This window comes from Pholcus phalangioides, unplaced genomic scaffold (assembly GCF_987345545.1).
Source record: "Pholcus phalangioides strain wild (caught in Gottingen) unplaced genomic scaffold, Ppha-v1.0 ptg000017l_1, whole genome shotgun sequence".
Taxonomy (NCBI): Eukaryota; Metazoa; Arthropoda; class Arachnida; order Araneae; family Pholcidae; genus Pholcus; species Pholcus phalangioides.
In genome coordinates, this window is record NW_028301610.1 from 61,140,968 (window position 1) to 61,155,639 (window position 14,672).

General features: G+C 40.1%; 9 non-coding genes across 9 annotated transcripts; all 9 read right to left on the minus strand.

Moving 5' to 3' along the window:
- Positions 1 to 2,748: 2,748 nt before the first annotated feature.
- TRNAL-CAA (transfer RNA leucine (anticodon CAA)) lies at positions 2,749 to 2,837 on the minus strand. The gene is given in 2 exon segments: positions 2,749 to 2,784; positions 2,801 to 2,837. It is a non-coding gene; the product is annotated as a tRNA-Leu (tRNA).
- Positions 2,838 to 9,020: 6,183 nt separating this feature from the next.
- TRNAM-CAU (transfer RNA methionine (anticodon CAU)) lies at positions 9,021 to 9,109 on the minus strand. Its single transcript is given in 2 exon segments — positions 9,021 to 9,056; positions 9,073 to 9,109. It is a non-coding gene; the product is annotated as a tRNA-Met (tRNA).
- Positions 9,110 to 9,489: 380 nt separating this feature from the next.
- Positions 9,490 to 9,578, minus strand: TRNAM-CAU (transfer RNA methionine (anticodon CAU)). Its single transcript is given in 2 exon segments — positions 9,490 to 9,525; positions 9,542 to 9,578. It is a non-coding gene; the product is annotated as a tRNA-Met (tRNA).
- Positions 9,579 to 9,958: 380 nt separating this feature from the next.
- Positions 9,959 to 10,047, minus strand: TRNAM-CAU (transfer RNA methionine (anticodon CAU)). The gene is given in 2 exon segments: positions 9,959 to 9,994; positions 10,011 to 10,047. It is a non-coding gene; the product is annotated as a tRNA-Met (tRNA).
- A 1,315-nt stretch (positions 10,048 to 11,362) lies between these two features.
- TRNAM-CAU (transfer RNA methionine (anticodon CAU)) lies at positions 11,363 to 11,451 on the minus strand. The gene is given in 2 exon segments: positions 11,363 to 11,398; positions 11,415 to 11,451. It is a non-coding gene; the product is annotated as a tRNA-Met (tRNA).
- Positions 11,452 to 12,767: 1,316 nt separating this feature from the next.
- Positions 12,768 to 12,856, minus strand: TRNAM-CAU (transfer RNA methionine (anticodon CAU)). The gene is given in 2 exon segments: positions 12,768 to 12,803; positions 12,820 to 12,856. It is a non-coding gene; the product is annotated as a tRNA-Met (tRNA).
- Positions 12,857 to 13,236: 380 nt separating this feature from the next.
- Positions 13,237 to 13,325, minus strand: TRNAM-CAU (transfer RNA methionine (anticodon CAU)). The gene is given in 2 exon segments: positions 13,237 to 13,272; positions 13,289 to 13,325. It is a non-coding gene; the product is annotated as a tRNA-Met (tRNA).
- Positions 13,326 to 13,705: 380 nt separating this feature from the next.
- On the minus strand, positions 13,706 to 13,794 carry TRNAM-CAU (transfer RNA methionine (anticodon CAU)). Its single transcript is given in 2 exon segments — positions 13,706 to 13,741; positions 13,758 to 13,794. It is a non-coding gene; the product is annotated as a tRNA-Met (tRNA).
- A 380-nt stretch (positions 13,795 to 14,174) lies between these two features.
- On the minus strand, positions 14,175 to 14,263 carry TRNAM-CAU (transfer RNA methionine (anticodon CAU)). Its single transcript is given in 2 exon segments — positions 14,175 to 14,210; positions 14,227 to 14,263. It is a non-coding gene; the product is annotated as a tRNA-Met (tRNA).
- Between the last annotated feature and the right edge of the window lie 409 nt (positions 14,264 to 14,672).

A 14,672-nucleotide genomic window follows, 5' to 3' on the forward strand; every position in this document is an offset into this window, starting at 1 on the left:
CGCTGCCAACAGCGCTACTGAGGCTTGATTAAAACCAATTTTCTCATGTGTGTTCGCGAATGCATTCACTGTACACGAAACTCTTCGTGTTAATGATACGAATGAAACACTTTTCAAAGGACACATTCATTTCAGAAATGTATAGAAAAGAAGAAAATTGAGAGAGAGCCGCAGACTCGAGAACTGAACTCAGGACTTTCAGATTAATCTGTATTGATAGATGAAGATAATGACGCGCTGTGTCAATGGCCCTTAGGAAGATGCGTAGAAATATATTTCAGCATGTTGCGTGATTATGTATGAATTCGTTGTATATAGAAAACACCTCGTGTTGACCCTTAGGCGACACAAACACTTGAAAAAACACATTGATTTCAGAAATATATAAGAAAAGTAAGAAACTGTGCCCCAGCTGAGGATCGAACTCAGGACCTTCAGATTACTCTGTTCAGATATTATGAGACTGACGCGCTGCCAACAGCGCTACTGAGGCTTGATCAAAACCAATTTTCTCATTTGTGTTCGCGAATGCATTCACTGTACACGAAACTCTTCGTGTTAATGATACGAATGAAACACTTTTGAAAGGACACATTCATTTCAGAAATGTATAGAAAAGAAGAAAATTGAGAGAGAGCCGCAGACTCGAGAACTGAACTCAGGACTTTCAGATTAATCTGTATTGATAGATGAAGATAATGACGCGCTGTGTCAATGGCCCTTAGGAAGATGCGTAGAAATATATTTCAGCATGTTGCGTGATTATGTATGAATTCGTTGTATATAGAAAACACCTCGTGTTGACCCTTAGGCGACACAAACACTTGAAAAAACACATTGATTTTAGAAATATATAAGAAAAGTAAGAAACTGTGCCCCAGCTGAGGATCGAACTCAGGACCTTCAGATTACTCTGTTCAGAGATTATGAGACTGACGCGCTGTCAACAGCGCTACTGAGGCTTGATCGGAACCAATTTTCTCATTTGTGTTCGCGAATGCATTCACTGTACACGAAACTCTTCGTGTTAATGATACGAATGAAACACTTTTCAAAGGACACATTCATTTCAGAAATGTATAGAAAAGAAGAAAATTGAGAGAGAGCCGCAGACTCGAGAACTGAACTCAGGACTTTCAGATTAATCTGTATTGATAGATGAAGATAATGACGCGCTGTGTCAATGGCCCTTAGGAAGATGCGTAGAAATATATTCCAGCATGTTGCGTGATTATGTATGCATTCGTTGTATATAGAAAACACCTCGTGTTGACCATTAGGCGACACAAACAGTTGAAAAAACACATTGATTTCAGAAATATATAAGAAAAGTAAGAAACTGTGCCCCAGCTGAGGATCGAACTCAGGACCTTCAGATTACTCTGTTCAGATATTATGAGACTGACGCGCTGCCAACAGCGCTACTGAGGCTTGATTAAAACCAATTTTCTCATGTGTGTTCGCGAATGCATTCACTGTACACGAAACTCTTCGTGTTAATGATACGAATGAAACACTTTTCAAAGGACACATTCATTTCAGAAATGTATAGAAAAGAAGAAAATTGAGAGAGAGCCGCAGACTCGAGAACTGAACTCAGGACTTTCAGATTAATCTGTATTGATAGATGAAGATAATGACGCGCTGTGTCAATGGCCCTTAGGAAGATGCGTAGAAATATATTTCAGCATGTTGCGTGATTATGTATGAATTCGTTGTATATAGAAAACACCTCGTGTTGACCCTTAGGCGACACAAACACTTGAAAAAACACATTGATTTTAGAAATATATAAGAAAAGTAAGAAACTGTGCCCCAGCTGAGGATCGAACTCAGGACCTTCAGATTACACTGTTCAGATATTATGAGACTGACGCGCTGCCAACAGCGCTACTGAGGCTTGATCAAAACCAATTTTCTCATTTGTGTTCGCGAATGCATTCACTGTACACGAAACTCTTCGTGTTAATGATACGAATGAAACACTTTTGAAAGGACACATTCATTTCAGAAATGTATAGAAAAGAAGAAAATTGAGAGAGAGCCGCAGACTCGAGAACTGAACTCAGGACTTTCAGATTAATCTGTATTGATAGATGAAGATAATGACCGCTGTGTCAATGGCCCTTAGGAAGATGCGTAGAAATATATTCCAGCATGTTGCGTGATTATGTATGAATTCGTTGTATATAGAAAACACCTCGTGTTGACCCTTAGGCGACACAAACACTTGAAAAAACACATTGATTTTAGAAATATATAAGAAAAGTAAGAAACTGTACCCCAGCTGAGGATCGAACTCAGGACCTTCAGATTACTCTGTTCAGATATTATGAGACTGACGCGCTGCAAACTGCACTACTGAGGCTTGATCGAAACTAATTTCCTCATGTGTGTTCGCGTATGCATTCACTGTACACGAAACTCTTCGTGTTAATGATACGAATGAAACACTTTTCAAAGGACAAATTTATTTCAGAAATGTATAGAAAAGAAGAAAATTGAGAGAGAGCCGCAGACTCGAGAACTGAACTCAAGACTTTCACATTAATCTGTATTGATAGATGAAGATAATAACGCGCTGTGTCAATGGCCCTTAGGAAGATGCGTAGAAATAAATTTCAGCATGTTGCGTGATTATGTATGAATTCGTTGTATATAGAAAACACCTCGTGTTGACCATTAGGCGACACAAACACTTGAAAAAACTCATTGATTTCAGAAATATATAAGAAAAGTAAGAAACCGTGTCCCAGCTGAGGATCGAACTCAGGACCTTCAGATTACTCTGTCCAAATATTTTGAGACTGACGCGCTGCCAACAGCGCTACTGAGGCTTGATTAAAACCAATTTTCTCATGTGTGTTCGCGAATGCATTCACTGTACACGAAACTCTTTGTGCTAATGATACGAATGAAACACTTTTGAAAGGACACATTCATTTCAGAAATGTACAGAAAAGAAGAAAATTGAGAGAGAGCCGCAGACTCGAGAACTGAACTCAGGACTTTCAGATTAATCTGTATTGATAGATGAAGATAATGACGCGCTGTGTTAATGGCCCTTAGGAAGATGCGTAGAAATATATTTCAGCATGTTGCGTGATTATGTATGAATTCGTTGTATATAGAAAACACCTCGTGCTGACCATTAGGCGACACAAACACTTGAAAAAACACATTGATTTCAGAAATATATAAGAAAAGTGAGAAACTGTGCCCCAGCTGAGGATCGAACTCAGGACCTTCAGATTACTCTGTTCAGATATTATGAGACTGACGCGCTGCCAACAGCGCTACTGAGGCTTGATCGAAACCAATTTCCTCATGTGTGTTCGCGTATGCATTCGCTGTACACGAAACTCGTCGTGTTAATGATACGAATGAAACACTTTTGAAAGGACACATTCATTTCAGAAATGTACAGAAAAGAAGAAAATTGAGAGAGAGCCGCAGACTCGAGAACTGAACTCAGGACTTTCAGATTAATCAGTATTGATAGATGATGATATTAACGCGCTGTGCCAACGTCCCTAAAAAAGATGCGTTGAAATATATTTAAGCATGTTGCGTGATTATGTATGCATTCGTTGTATATTCGTTCTCGTGAGTTTTACTTAGCGTGTTGTTTATTTTTGGGTCATATTCTGCGGTGATTTTCTTTTTTTCAGCGCACGTTGGATTGTAAGATAAGTGGTTTTTTTTTATTATATTGCTCTCATTTTTTGTTAATTTTCGTTGTGTATTTTCGATCGACTTAAATTTATTTTTCTCGTTCGCATTTCATTTTCGTTGTTTTTTCGCCAGGTTCGCTCGCTTCTTTGATATAAGTTCGTAGGTTTTTGGACGTTAGTGTTAGCAAACAGTGTATACTTTTTCCCGGGTACTCTCAATAATTTTGTTTTCCTTCCATTTGGGCCTATTGTTGTAGTGTTAGTGTTTTGAGATAGTTAGCTAATTCTAATAAGTATAAATTGTACTTCGTAGCTTAATACTTTTTTTTAGAGGGTGGTGTTGTATTCTTTATATACATATTTATTTTATTCTTCGTGATTTAGTGCTGAGAATTCTACTTTACGTAATTTTTTCGTATAATCTCTTACGTATATTTTGCATAGTAATGTATTTTACATTATTTTAATTTCCAGTTAACGTTTCTCATTTTCCTATTTTTAAGTATTATTATTATTATTATCTACCTTTAGCAATAGTGTTAGTATGCCTCGACCTCGACTAGTGTTGTGTAGAGCTTGCGACGGGAGGTTTCCCTGGTCTAGGGGTATAGTAGCTGATAGTTTCAATTGTAAAGGGTGCTTGTATAGGAAAATTCTGGAACTCGAGGTCGAAGCTTTACGGGAAAAAGTTAGGGTGCTAGAGGGCCCGGTTATAACGGAGCCTCTGGTCGTCGAGCCACCTGTTGATGAAGAAGCAATCTCCACGAACAACGACATTTTAGAGGGCGAATGGGTGGTCGTGGATGAGGTAGAGGGGGATAGTGATAGGGGTTTAATCATCGGCGATTCTATGGTTAGGGAACTTGGGAACCGAGTGTGTAGGGATTTTCGGGGTTTCGAGCGCTGTTGTCTTCCTGGGGGGAAGATTGGCAACGTTCGAGACGTTTTTCATCGCCGAAAGCTGCCCTTGCGGGTGATTCTGTGGGTGGGAACAAATCAGGTAGGAGCGAATATTAGTGAGTCTCTGTCAGAATACCGGGATTTACTATTATCCGCTAGGGAGGGGGGTTCAGATGTGGCAGTGATTCCAGTGCTGCCAAGGGGTAGTAGGGGATATAGGAGTAGGATCCACCAATTCAATATAGGCCTGAAGGACATTTGCTCCTCACTTGGGGTCACGTTCTTGGAGCTTCCCGCATTTACCGATAGGTGGCTTCGTTCGGATGGGATCCATCTAAATAAGAGAGGGGTCTGGGAGGTTTACGATAGTCTTAGGTCAGGTTTTTTACTCCCAGACCACGTAGTCGGGAATTCGGGTTAGTTAATGATAATCACAACAGTACTGACGGGAAATTACCCACCTCTGACTTGGATGGCTTCTCGATTGACAACAAACCACCGGGCAAATTAAAATGCGTGTTAATAAATGCCAGGAGCTTGGGTAATAAGAAAGATTTTTTAGAAACTATGATAGTTGTGGAGGGCTTGGATCTTATAGCCATTACAGAATCTTGGGCAAACGATGGGGATGAATCTTTCTTACACATCTCAGGATACGATACTTTTTTGAGAAATAGATCTGATAGGAAAGGGGGTGGAGTGTTGATATACGTGAAATCCTGTTTGAAGGCTAGAGAGTGTAACGTGCAGAGAAGTGATATTGAAACCATATGGGTTGAACTTGAGAGCAAAAGACGTCATAAGCTTATTGTTGGGGTTTGTTACAATCCACCGAATAGGGATCAAAACTACATTGCCAAAATGCATGATGAAATTTCCTACATGTGTAAGCGACAGAGGGTTCTCATACTAGGGGATTTCAATTACCCAGGTATTGATTGGGAGAACCTTTCATCTGGAAATCAGTATGAAAGAGACTTTCTTAAGTTGTTGCTCGAAAATTTTTTGTATCAGAAGCCACTAGGGGTACTGCTATTTTGGATTTAGTTCTTACTAGTTCTGAGGATCTAGTTGAACATGTTTCGGTGGGGGAAGAGTTTTCTTCCAGTGATCATCGTATCGTCAGATTTCACTGTAACTTTTCCTCGGGTAAGGTTGATAACAAAAGACTGGTTCCTTGTTTTCGGAGAACTAACTTTGATGTTTTGAGAAGAAGGTTAGCGGAAGTTTTCAAAGACCGGTTGGAATCAGTAGGGGTGGTAAGTCAATGGGAAGAATTTAGTACGAAGCTGTCCTCTGTTTTGCACGACGTCATACCCTTTGTTCGAAAAAAGCGTGTTTGTACATCACACCCTCTATGGTTCACGGATAGCGTGCGGAACCTTTATCTTGAAAAGAAAAGAGCATTCAGAGAGTATAAAAGTGGACGTGGTGACCTATCATTGTTTACTGATAAAAGAAGACTGTTGAAGAAAGCGATAAGGGATAGTAAAAAGGAAGTTGAATCTAGGTTGGCAGATAACATTGGCTCTGACCCAAAATCATTTTTTCGATACGTCAATAATGGATGTAAGGGGACAGTTGGCCCCCTCTCGATAGGAGGCTCTAAGGTAGAGAGCAATGTAGGCATGTGTAGTGCTTTCAATGACTTTTTCGCGTCGGTTTTTAATGGAGATAATGATATTCGATATACGGGTGTTGCATGGGGTAATAAAACCCTCAACGATATTCAAGTAGAAGACGTGGAGGTCCTAAATCTTCTAAGAAATGTATGTGCAAGCAAAGCACCAGGACCAGATGATATCTATCCCAGGGTTCTCAGGGAAGGTGCTAATGAATTGTTGGGGCCAGTCGCACAGATATACAGGAGTAGTATTGCTGAGGGTATCGTCCCGAGAGATTGGAAACTGGCTAACGTTGTTCCGATATTTAAGAAGGGTAGTAGAGAAGTGGTGTCTAATTATCGTCCAGTGAGTTTGACGAGCTCCCTCTCAAAAATTTTGGAAATTATCATCAAAAGGCAGTTTGTGAAGTGGATAGACGAGAATAATGTATTGTCGGATAATCAGCATGGGTTCAGGAAGGGGAAGTCATGTGTAACTAACCTCCTTTGCTTCTATGATTACGTGACTAAGGCTTTGGGTAAGAGCAAAAATGTTGACGTTGTTTACCTTGATTTCCAGAAGGCATTCGATCGGGTCCAACATGGCAAACTCTTGAAGCGTTTACACGAGATTGGAATAGGGGGCAACTTGCTGAATTGGATAGAATCGTGGTTAAGAGATAGGTCGCAACGAGTTATGGTGAACGGGGAATTCTCTGGTTGGACAGACGTCACAAGTGGAGTTCCTCAGGGAAGTGTCCTTGGCCCCATACTTTTTTCACTTTTTATCGACAAACTCGATCAGGGTATCGATGGAATTACTAGCAAATTCGCAGATGATGTGAAGCTAATGGGGGTAATCGGGAATGAAAGCGATAGCGAGTTGCTCCTGACCAACTTAAACAAGATTGCAGCATGGGCAAATGAATGGAGCATGACGTTTAGCGTAGATAAGTGCATGGTCGCTCATTTTGGTTCGAACAACCCACGGTTCTCTTACGAGTTGAATGGTGTCTCTATCCCGGATGCAACTAGAGTCACCGATTTGGGAATTCTCATTGACGAGCGACTTAAGTTTTCTGAACATTGTTCAGCGGTTGTCAAAAAAAGCGAATAGAATGCTTGGTCTCATTTTCAAAAAGGTCTCTTCGCGTTCTCCTAAAGTCATTCTTCCGCTTTTTCGAGGCTTAGTTCGTCCTGGACTGGAGTATGCGGTAAGGTTTTGGAGACCATACCTACAGAGGGACATAGACTTGATTGAAGGGGTGCAGAGAAGAGCTACGCGTGTCCTTATTGGCACACAGGGCTTGAGTTATGAAGAGAGACTTCATTTTTTGAATATGTTTACATTGGATGAACGCAGGTGTCGAGGAGATATGATCGAAGTGTTCAAAATTTTCAATGGGATGGATAGGATGGACCATGAACTTTTAGTACACCGCCAATCAACTGCTTTTACAAGGGGACACCAGTATCGATTGGTGAGGGACAATGCAAGGTTAAAACTACTACAATGCTACTGAGGCTTGATCGAAACCAATTTCCTCATGTGTGTTCCCGTATGCATTCACTGTACACGAAACTCCTCGTGTTAATGATACCAATGAAACACTTTTGAAAGGACACATTCATTTCAGAAATGTATAGAAAAGAAGAAAATTGAGAGAGAGCCGCAGACTCGAGAACTGAACTCAGGACTTTCAGATTAATCTGTATTGATAGATGAAGATAATGACGCGCTGTGTCAATGGCCCTTAGGAAGATGCGTAGAAATATATTTCAGCATGTTGCGTGATTATGTATGCATTCGTTGTATATAGAAAACACCTCGTGTTGACCATTAGGCGACACAAACACTTGAAAAAACACATTGATTTCAGAAATATATAAGAAAAGTTAGAAACTGTGCCCCAGCTGAGGACGGAACTCAGGACCTTCAGATTACTCTGTTCAGAGATTATGAGACTGACGCGCTGCCAACTGCGCTACTGAGGCTTGATTAAAACCAATTTCCTCATGTGTGTTCGCGTATGGATTCACTGTACACGAAACTCGTCGTGTTAATGATACGAATGAAACACTTTTGAAAGGACACATTCATTTCAGAAATGTATAGACAAGAAGAAAATTGAGAGAGTGCCGCAGACTCGAGAACTGAACTCAGGACTTTCAGATTAATCTGTATTGATAGATGAAGATAATGACGCGCTGTGTCAATGGCCCTTAGGAAGATGCGTAGAAATATATTTCAGCATGTTGCGTGATTATGCATGCATTCGTTGTATATAGAAAACACCTCGTGTTGACCATTAGGCGACACAAACACTTGAAAAACACATTGATTTCAGAAATATATAAGAAAAGTGAGAAATTGTGCCCCAGCTGAGGATCGAACTCAGGACCTTCAGATTACTCTGTTCAGAGATTATGAGACTGGCGTTCTGCCAACTGCGCTACAGAGGCTTGATCGAAACCAATTTCCTCATGTGTGTTCGCGTATGCATTCACTGTACACTAAACTCCTCGTGTTAATGATACCAATGAAACACTTTTGAAAGTACACATTCATTTCAGAAATGTATAGAAAAGAAGAAAATTGAGAGAGAGCCGCAGACTCGAGAACTGAACTCAGGACTTTCAGATTAATCTGTATTGATAGATGAAGATAATGACGCGCTGTGTCAATGGCCCTTAGGAAGATGCGTAGAAATATATTTCAGCATGTTGCGTGATTATGTATGCATTCGTTGTATATAGAAAACACCTCGTGTTGACCATTAGGCGACACAAACACTTGAAAAAACACATTGATTTCAGAAATATATAAGAAAAGTTAGAAACTGTGCCCCAGCTGAGGATCGAACTCAGGACCTTCAGATTACTCTGTTCAGAGATTATGAGACTGACGCGCTGCCAACTGCGCTACTGAGGCTTGATCAAAACCAATTTCCTCATGTGTGTTCGCGTATGCATTCACTGTACACGAAACTCCTCGTGTTAATGATACCAATGAAACACTTTTGAAAGGACACATTCATTTCAGAAATGTATAGAAAAGAAGAAAATTGAGAGAGAGCCGCAGACTCGAGAACTGAACTCAGGACTTTCAGATTAATCTGTATTGATAGATGAAGATAATGACGCGCTGTATCAATGGCCCTTAGGAAGATGCGTAGAAATATATTTCAGCATGTTGCGTGATTATGTATGCATTCGTTGTATATAGAAAACACCTCGTGTTGACCATTAGGCGACACAAACACTTGAAAAAACACATTGATTTCAGAAATATATAAGAAAAGTTAGAAACTGTGCCCCAGCTGAGGATCGAACTCAGGACCTTCAGATTACTCTGTTCAGAGATTATGAGACTGACGCGCTGCCAACTGCGCTACTGAGGCTTGATCAAAACCAATTTCCTCATGTGTGTTCGCGTATGCATTCACTGTACACGAAACTCCTCGTGTTAATGATACCAATGAAACACTTTTGAAAGGACACATTCATTTCAGAAATGTATAGAAAAGAAGAAAATTGAGAGAGCGCCGCAGACTCGAGAACTGAACTCAGGACTTTCAGATTAATCTGTATTGATAGATGAAGATAATGACGCGCTGTGTCAATGGCCCTTAGGAAGATGCGTAGAAATATATTTCAGCATGTTGCGTGATTATGTATGCATTCGTTGTATATAGAAAACACCTCGTGTTGACCATTAGGCGACACAAACACTTGAAAAAACACATTGATTTCAGAAATATATAAGAAAAGTTAGAAACTGTGCCCCAGCTGAGGATCGAACTCAGGACCTTCAGATTACTCTGTTCAGAGATTATGAGACTGACGCGCTGCCAACTGCGCTACTGAGGCTAGATCAAAACCAATTTCCTCATGTGTGTTCGCGAATGCATTCACTGTACACGAAACTAGTGTTAATGATACCAATGAAACACTTTTGAAAGGAGACATTCATTTCAGAAATGTATAGAAAAGAAGAAAATTGAGAGAGAGCAGCAGACTCGAGAACTGAACTCAGGACTTTCAGATTAATCTGTATTGATAGATGAAGATAATGACGCGCTGTGTCAATGGCCCTTAGGAAGATGCGTAGAAATATATTTCAGCATGTTGCGTGATTATGCATGCATTCGTTGTATATAGAAAACACCTCGTGTTGACCATTAGGCGACACAAACACTTGAAAAAACACATTGATTTCAGAAATATATAAGAAAAGTGAGAAATTGTGCCCCAGCTGAGGATCGAACTCAGGACCTTCAGATTACTCTGTTCGGAGATTATGAGACTGACGTTCTGCCAACTGCGCTACAGAGGCTTGATCGAAACCAATTTCCTCATGTGTGTTCGCGAATGCATTCACTGTACACGAAACTCCTCGTGTTAATGATACCAATGAAACACTACTGAAAGGACACATTCATTTCAGAAATGTATAGAAAAGAAGAAAATTGAGAGAGAGCCGCAGACTCGAGAACTGAACTCAGGACTTTCAGATTAATCTGTATTGATGGATGAAGATAATGACGCGCTGTGTCAATGGCCCTTAGGAAGATGCGTAGAAATATATTTCAGCATGTTGCGTGATTATGTATGCATTCGTTGTATATAGAAAACACCTCGTGTTGACCATTAGGCGACACAAACACTTGAAAAAACACATTGATTTCAGAAATATATAAGAAAAGTTAGAAACTGTGCCCCAGCTGAGGATCGAACTCAGGATCTTCAGATTACTCTGTTCAGAGATTATGAGACTGACGCGCTGCCAACTGCGCTACGGAGGCTTGATTGAAACCAATTTCCTCATGTGTGTTCGCGTATGCATTCACTGTACACGAAACTCCTCGTGTTAATGATACCAATGAAACACTTTTGAAAGGACACATTCATTTCAGAAATGTATAGAAAAGAAGAAAATTGAGAGAGAGCCGCAGACTCGAGAACTGAACTCAGGACTTTCAGATTAATCTGTATTGATAGATGAAGATAATGACGCGCTGTGTCAATGGCCCTTAGGAAGATGCGTAGAAATATATTTCAGCATGTTGCGTGATTATGTATGCATTCGTTGTATATAGAAAACACCTCGTGTTGACCATTAGGCGACACAAACACTTGAAAAAACACATTGATTTCAGAAATATATAACAAAAGTAAGAAACCGTGCCCCAGCTGAGGATCGAACTCAGGACCTTCAGATTACTCTGTTCAGAGATTATGAGACTGACGCGCTGCCAACTGCGCTACTGAGGCTTGGTCGAATCCAATTTCCTCGTGTGTGTTCGCGTATGCATTCACTGTACACTAAACTCCTCGTGTTAATGATACCAATGAAACACTTTTGAAAGGACACATTCATTTCACAAATGTATAGAAAAGAAGAAAATTGAGAGAGAGCCGCAGATACAAGAACTGAACTCAGGACTTTCAGATTAATCTGTATTGATAGATGAAGATAATGACTCGCTTTGTCAATGGCCCTTAGGAAGATGCTAGAAATATATTTCAGCATGTTGCGTGATTATGTATGAATTCGTTGTATATAGAAAACACCTCGTGTTGACCATTAGGCGACACAAACACTTGAAAAACACATTGATTTCAGAAATATATAAGAAAAGTTAGAAACTGTGCCCCAGCTGAGGATCGAACTCAGGACCTTCAGATTACTCTGTTCAGAGATTATGAGATTGACGTTCTGCCAACTGCGCTACAGAGGCTTGATCAAAACTAATTTCCTCATGTGTGTTCGCGTATGCATTCACTGTACACGAAACTCCTCGTGTTAATGATACCAATGAAACACTTTTGAAAGGACACATTCATTTCAGAAATGTATAGAAAAGAAGAAAATTGAGAGAGAGCCGCAGACTCGAGAACTGAACTCAGGACTTTCAGATTAATCTGTATTGATAGATGAAGATAATGACGCGCTGTGTCAATGGCCCTTAGGAAGATGCGTAGAAATATATTTCAGCATGTTGCGTGATTATGCATGCATTCGTTGTATATAGAAAACACCTCGTGTTGACCATTAGGCGACACAAACACTTGAAAAAACACATTGATTTCAGAAATATATAAGAAAAGTGAGAAATTGTGCCCCAGCTGAGGATCGAACTCAGGACCTTCAGATTACTCTGTTCAGAGATTATGAGACTGACGTTCTGCCAACTGCGCTACAGAGGCTTGATCGAAGCCAATTTCCTCATGTGTGTTCGCGTATGCATTCACTGTACACGAAACTCCTCGTGTTAATGATACCAATGAAACACTTTTGAAAGGACACATTCATTTCAGAAATGTATAGAAAAGAAGAAAATTGAGAGAGAGCCGCAGACTCGAGAACTGAACTCAGGACTTTCAGATTAATCTGTATTGATAGATGAAGATAATGACGCGCTGTGTCAATGGCCCTTAGGAAGATGCGTAGAAATATATTTCAGCATGTTGCGTGATTATGTATGCATTCGTTGTATATAGAAAACACCTCGTGTTGACCATTAGGCGACACAAACACTTGAAAAAACACATTGATTTCAGAAATATATAACAAAAGTAAGAAACCGTGCCCCAGCTGAGGATCGAACTCAGGACCTTCAGATTACTCTGTTCAGAGATTATGAGACTGACGCGCTGCCAACTGCGCTACTGAGGATTGGTCGAATCCAATTTCCTCATGTGTGTTCGCGTATGCATTCACTGTACACTAAACTCCTCGTGTTAATGATACCAATGAAACACTTTTGAAAGGACACATTCATTTCACAAATGTATAGAAAAGAAGAAAATTGAGAGAGAGCCGCAGATACAAGAACTGAACTCAGGACTTTCAGATTAATCTGTATTGATAGATGAAGATAATGACGCGCTGTGTCAATGGCACTTAGGAAGATGCGTAGAAATATATTTCAGCATGTTGCGTGATTATGTATGCATTCGTTGTATATAGAAAACACCTCGTGTTGACCATTAGGCGACACAAACACTTGAAAAAACACATTGATTTCAGAAATATATAAGAAAAGTTAGAAACTGTGCCCCAGCTGAGGATCGAACTCAGGACCTTCAGATTACTCTGTTCAGAGATTATGAGACTGACGCGCTGCCAACTGCGCTACGGAGGCTTGATCGAAACCAATTTCCTCATGTGTGTTCGCGTATGCATTCACTGTACACGAAACTCCTCGTGTTAATGATACCAATGAAACACTTTTGAAAGGACACATTCATTTCAGAAATGTATAGAAAAGAAGAAAATTGAGAGAGAGCCGCAGACTCGAGAACTGAACTCAGGACTTTCAGATTAATCTGTATTGATAGATGAAGATAATGACGCGCTGTGTCAATGGCCCTTAGGAAGATGCGTAGAAATATATTTCAGCATGTTGCGTGATTATGTATGCATTCGTTGTATATAGAAAACACCTCGTGTTGACCATTACGCGACACAAACACTTGAAAAAACACATTGATTTCAGAAATATATAAGAAAAGTTAGAAACTGTGCCCCAGCTGAGGATCGAACTCAGGACCTTCAGATTACTCTGTTCAGAGATTATGAGACTGACGCGCTGCCAACTGCGCTACTGAGGCTAGATCAAAACCAATTTCCTCATGTGTGTTCGCGAATGCATTCAATGTACACGAAACTAGTCGTGTTAATGATACCAATGAAACACTTTTGAAAGGACACATTCATTTCACAAATGTATAGAAAAGAAGAAAATTGAGAGAGAGCCGCAGATACAAGAACTGAACTCAGGACTTTCAGATTAATCTGTATTGATAGATGAAGATAATGACGCGCTGTGTCAATGGCCCTTAGGAAGATGCGTAGAAATATATTTCAGCATGTTGCGTGATTATGTATGCATTCGTTGTATATAGAAAACACCTCGTGTTGACCATTAGGCGACACAAACACTTGAAAAAACACATTGATTTCAGAAATATATAACAAAAGTAAGAAACCGTGCCCCAGCTGAGGATCGAACTCAGGACCTTCAGATTACTCTGTTCAGAGATTATGAGACTGACGCGCTGCCAACTGCGCTACTGAAGCTTGGTCGAATCCAATTTCCTCATGTGTGTTCGCGTATGCATTCACTGTACACTAAACTCCTCGTGTTAATGATACCAATGAAACACTTTTGAAAGGACACATTCATTTCACAAATGTATAGAAAAGAAGAAAATTGAGAGAGAGCCGCAGATACAAGAACTGAACTCAGGACTTTCAGATTAATCTGTATTGATGGATGAAGATAATGACGCGCTGTGTCAATGGCCCTTAGGAAGATGCGTAGAAATATATTTCAGCATGTTGCGTGATTATGTATGCATTCGTTGTATATAGAAAACACCTCGTGTTGACCATTAGGCGACACAAACACTTGAAAAAACACATTGATTTCAGAAATATATAAGAAAAGTTAGAAACTGTGCCCCAGCTGAGGATCGAACTCAGGATC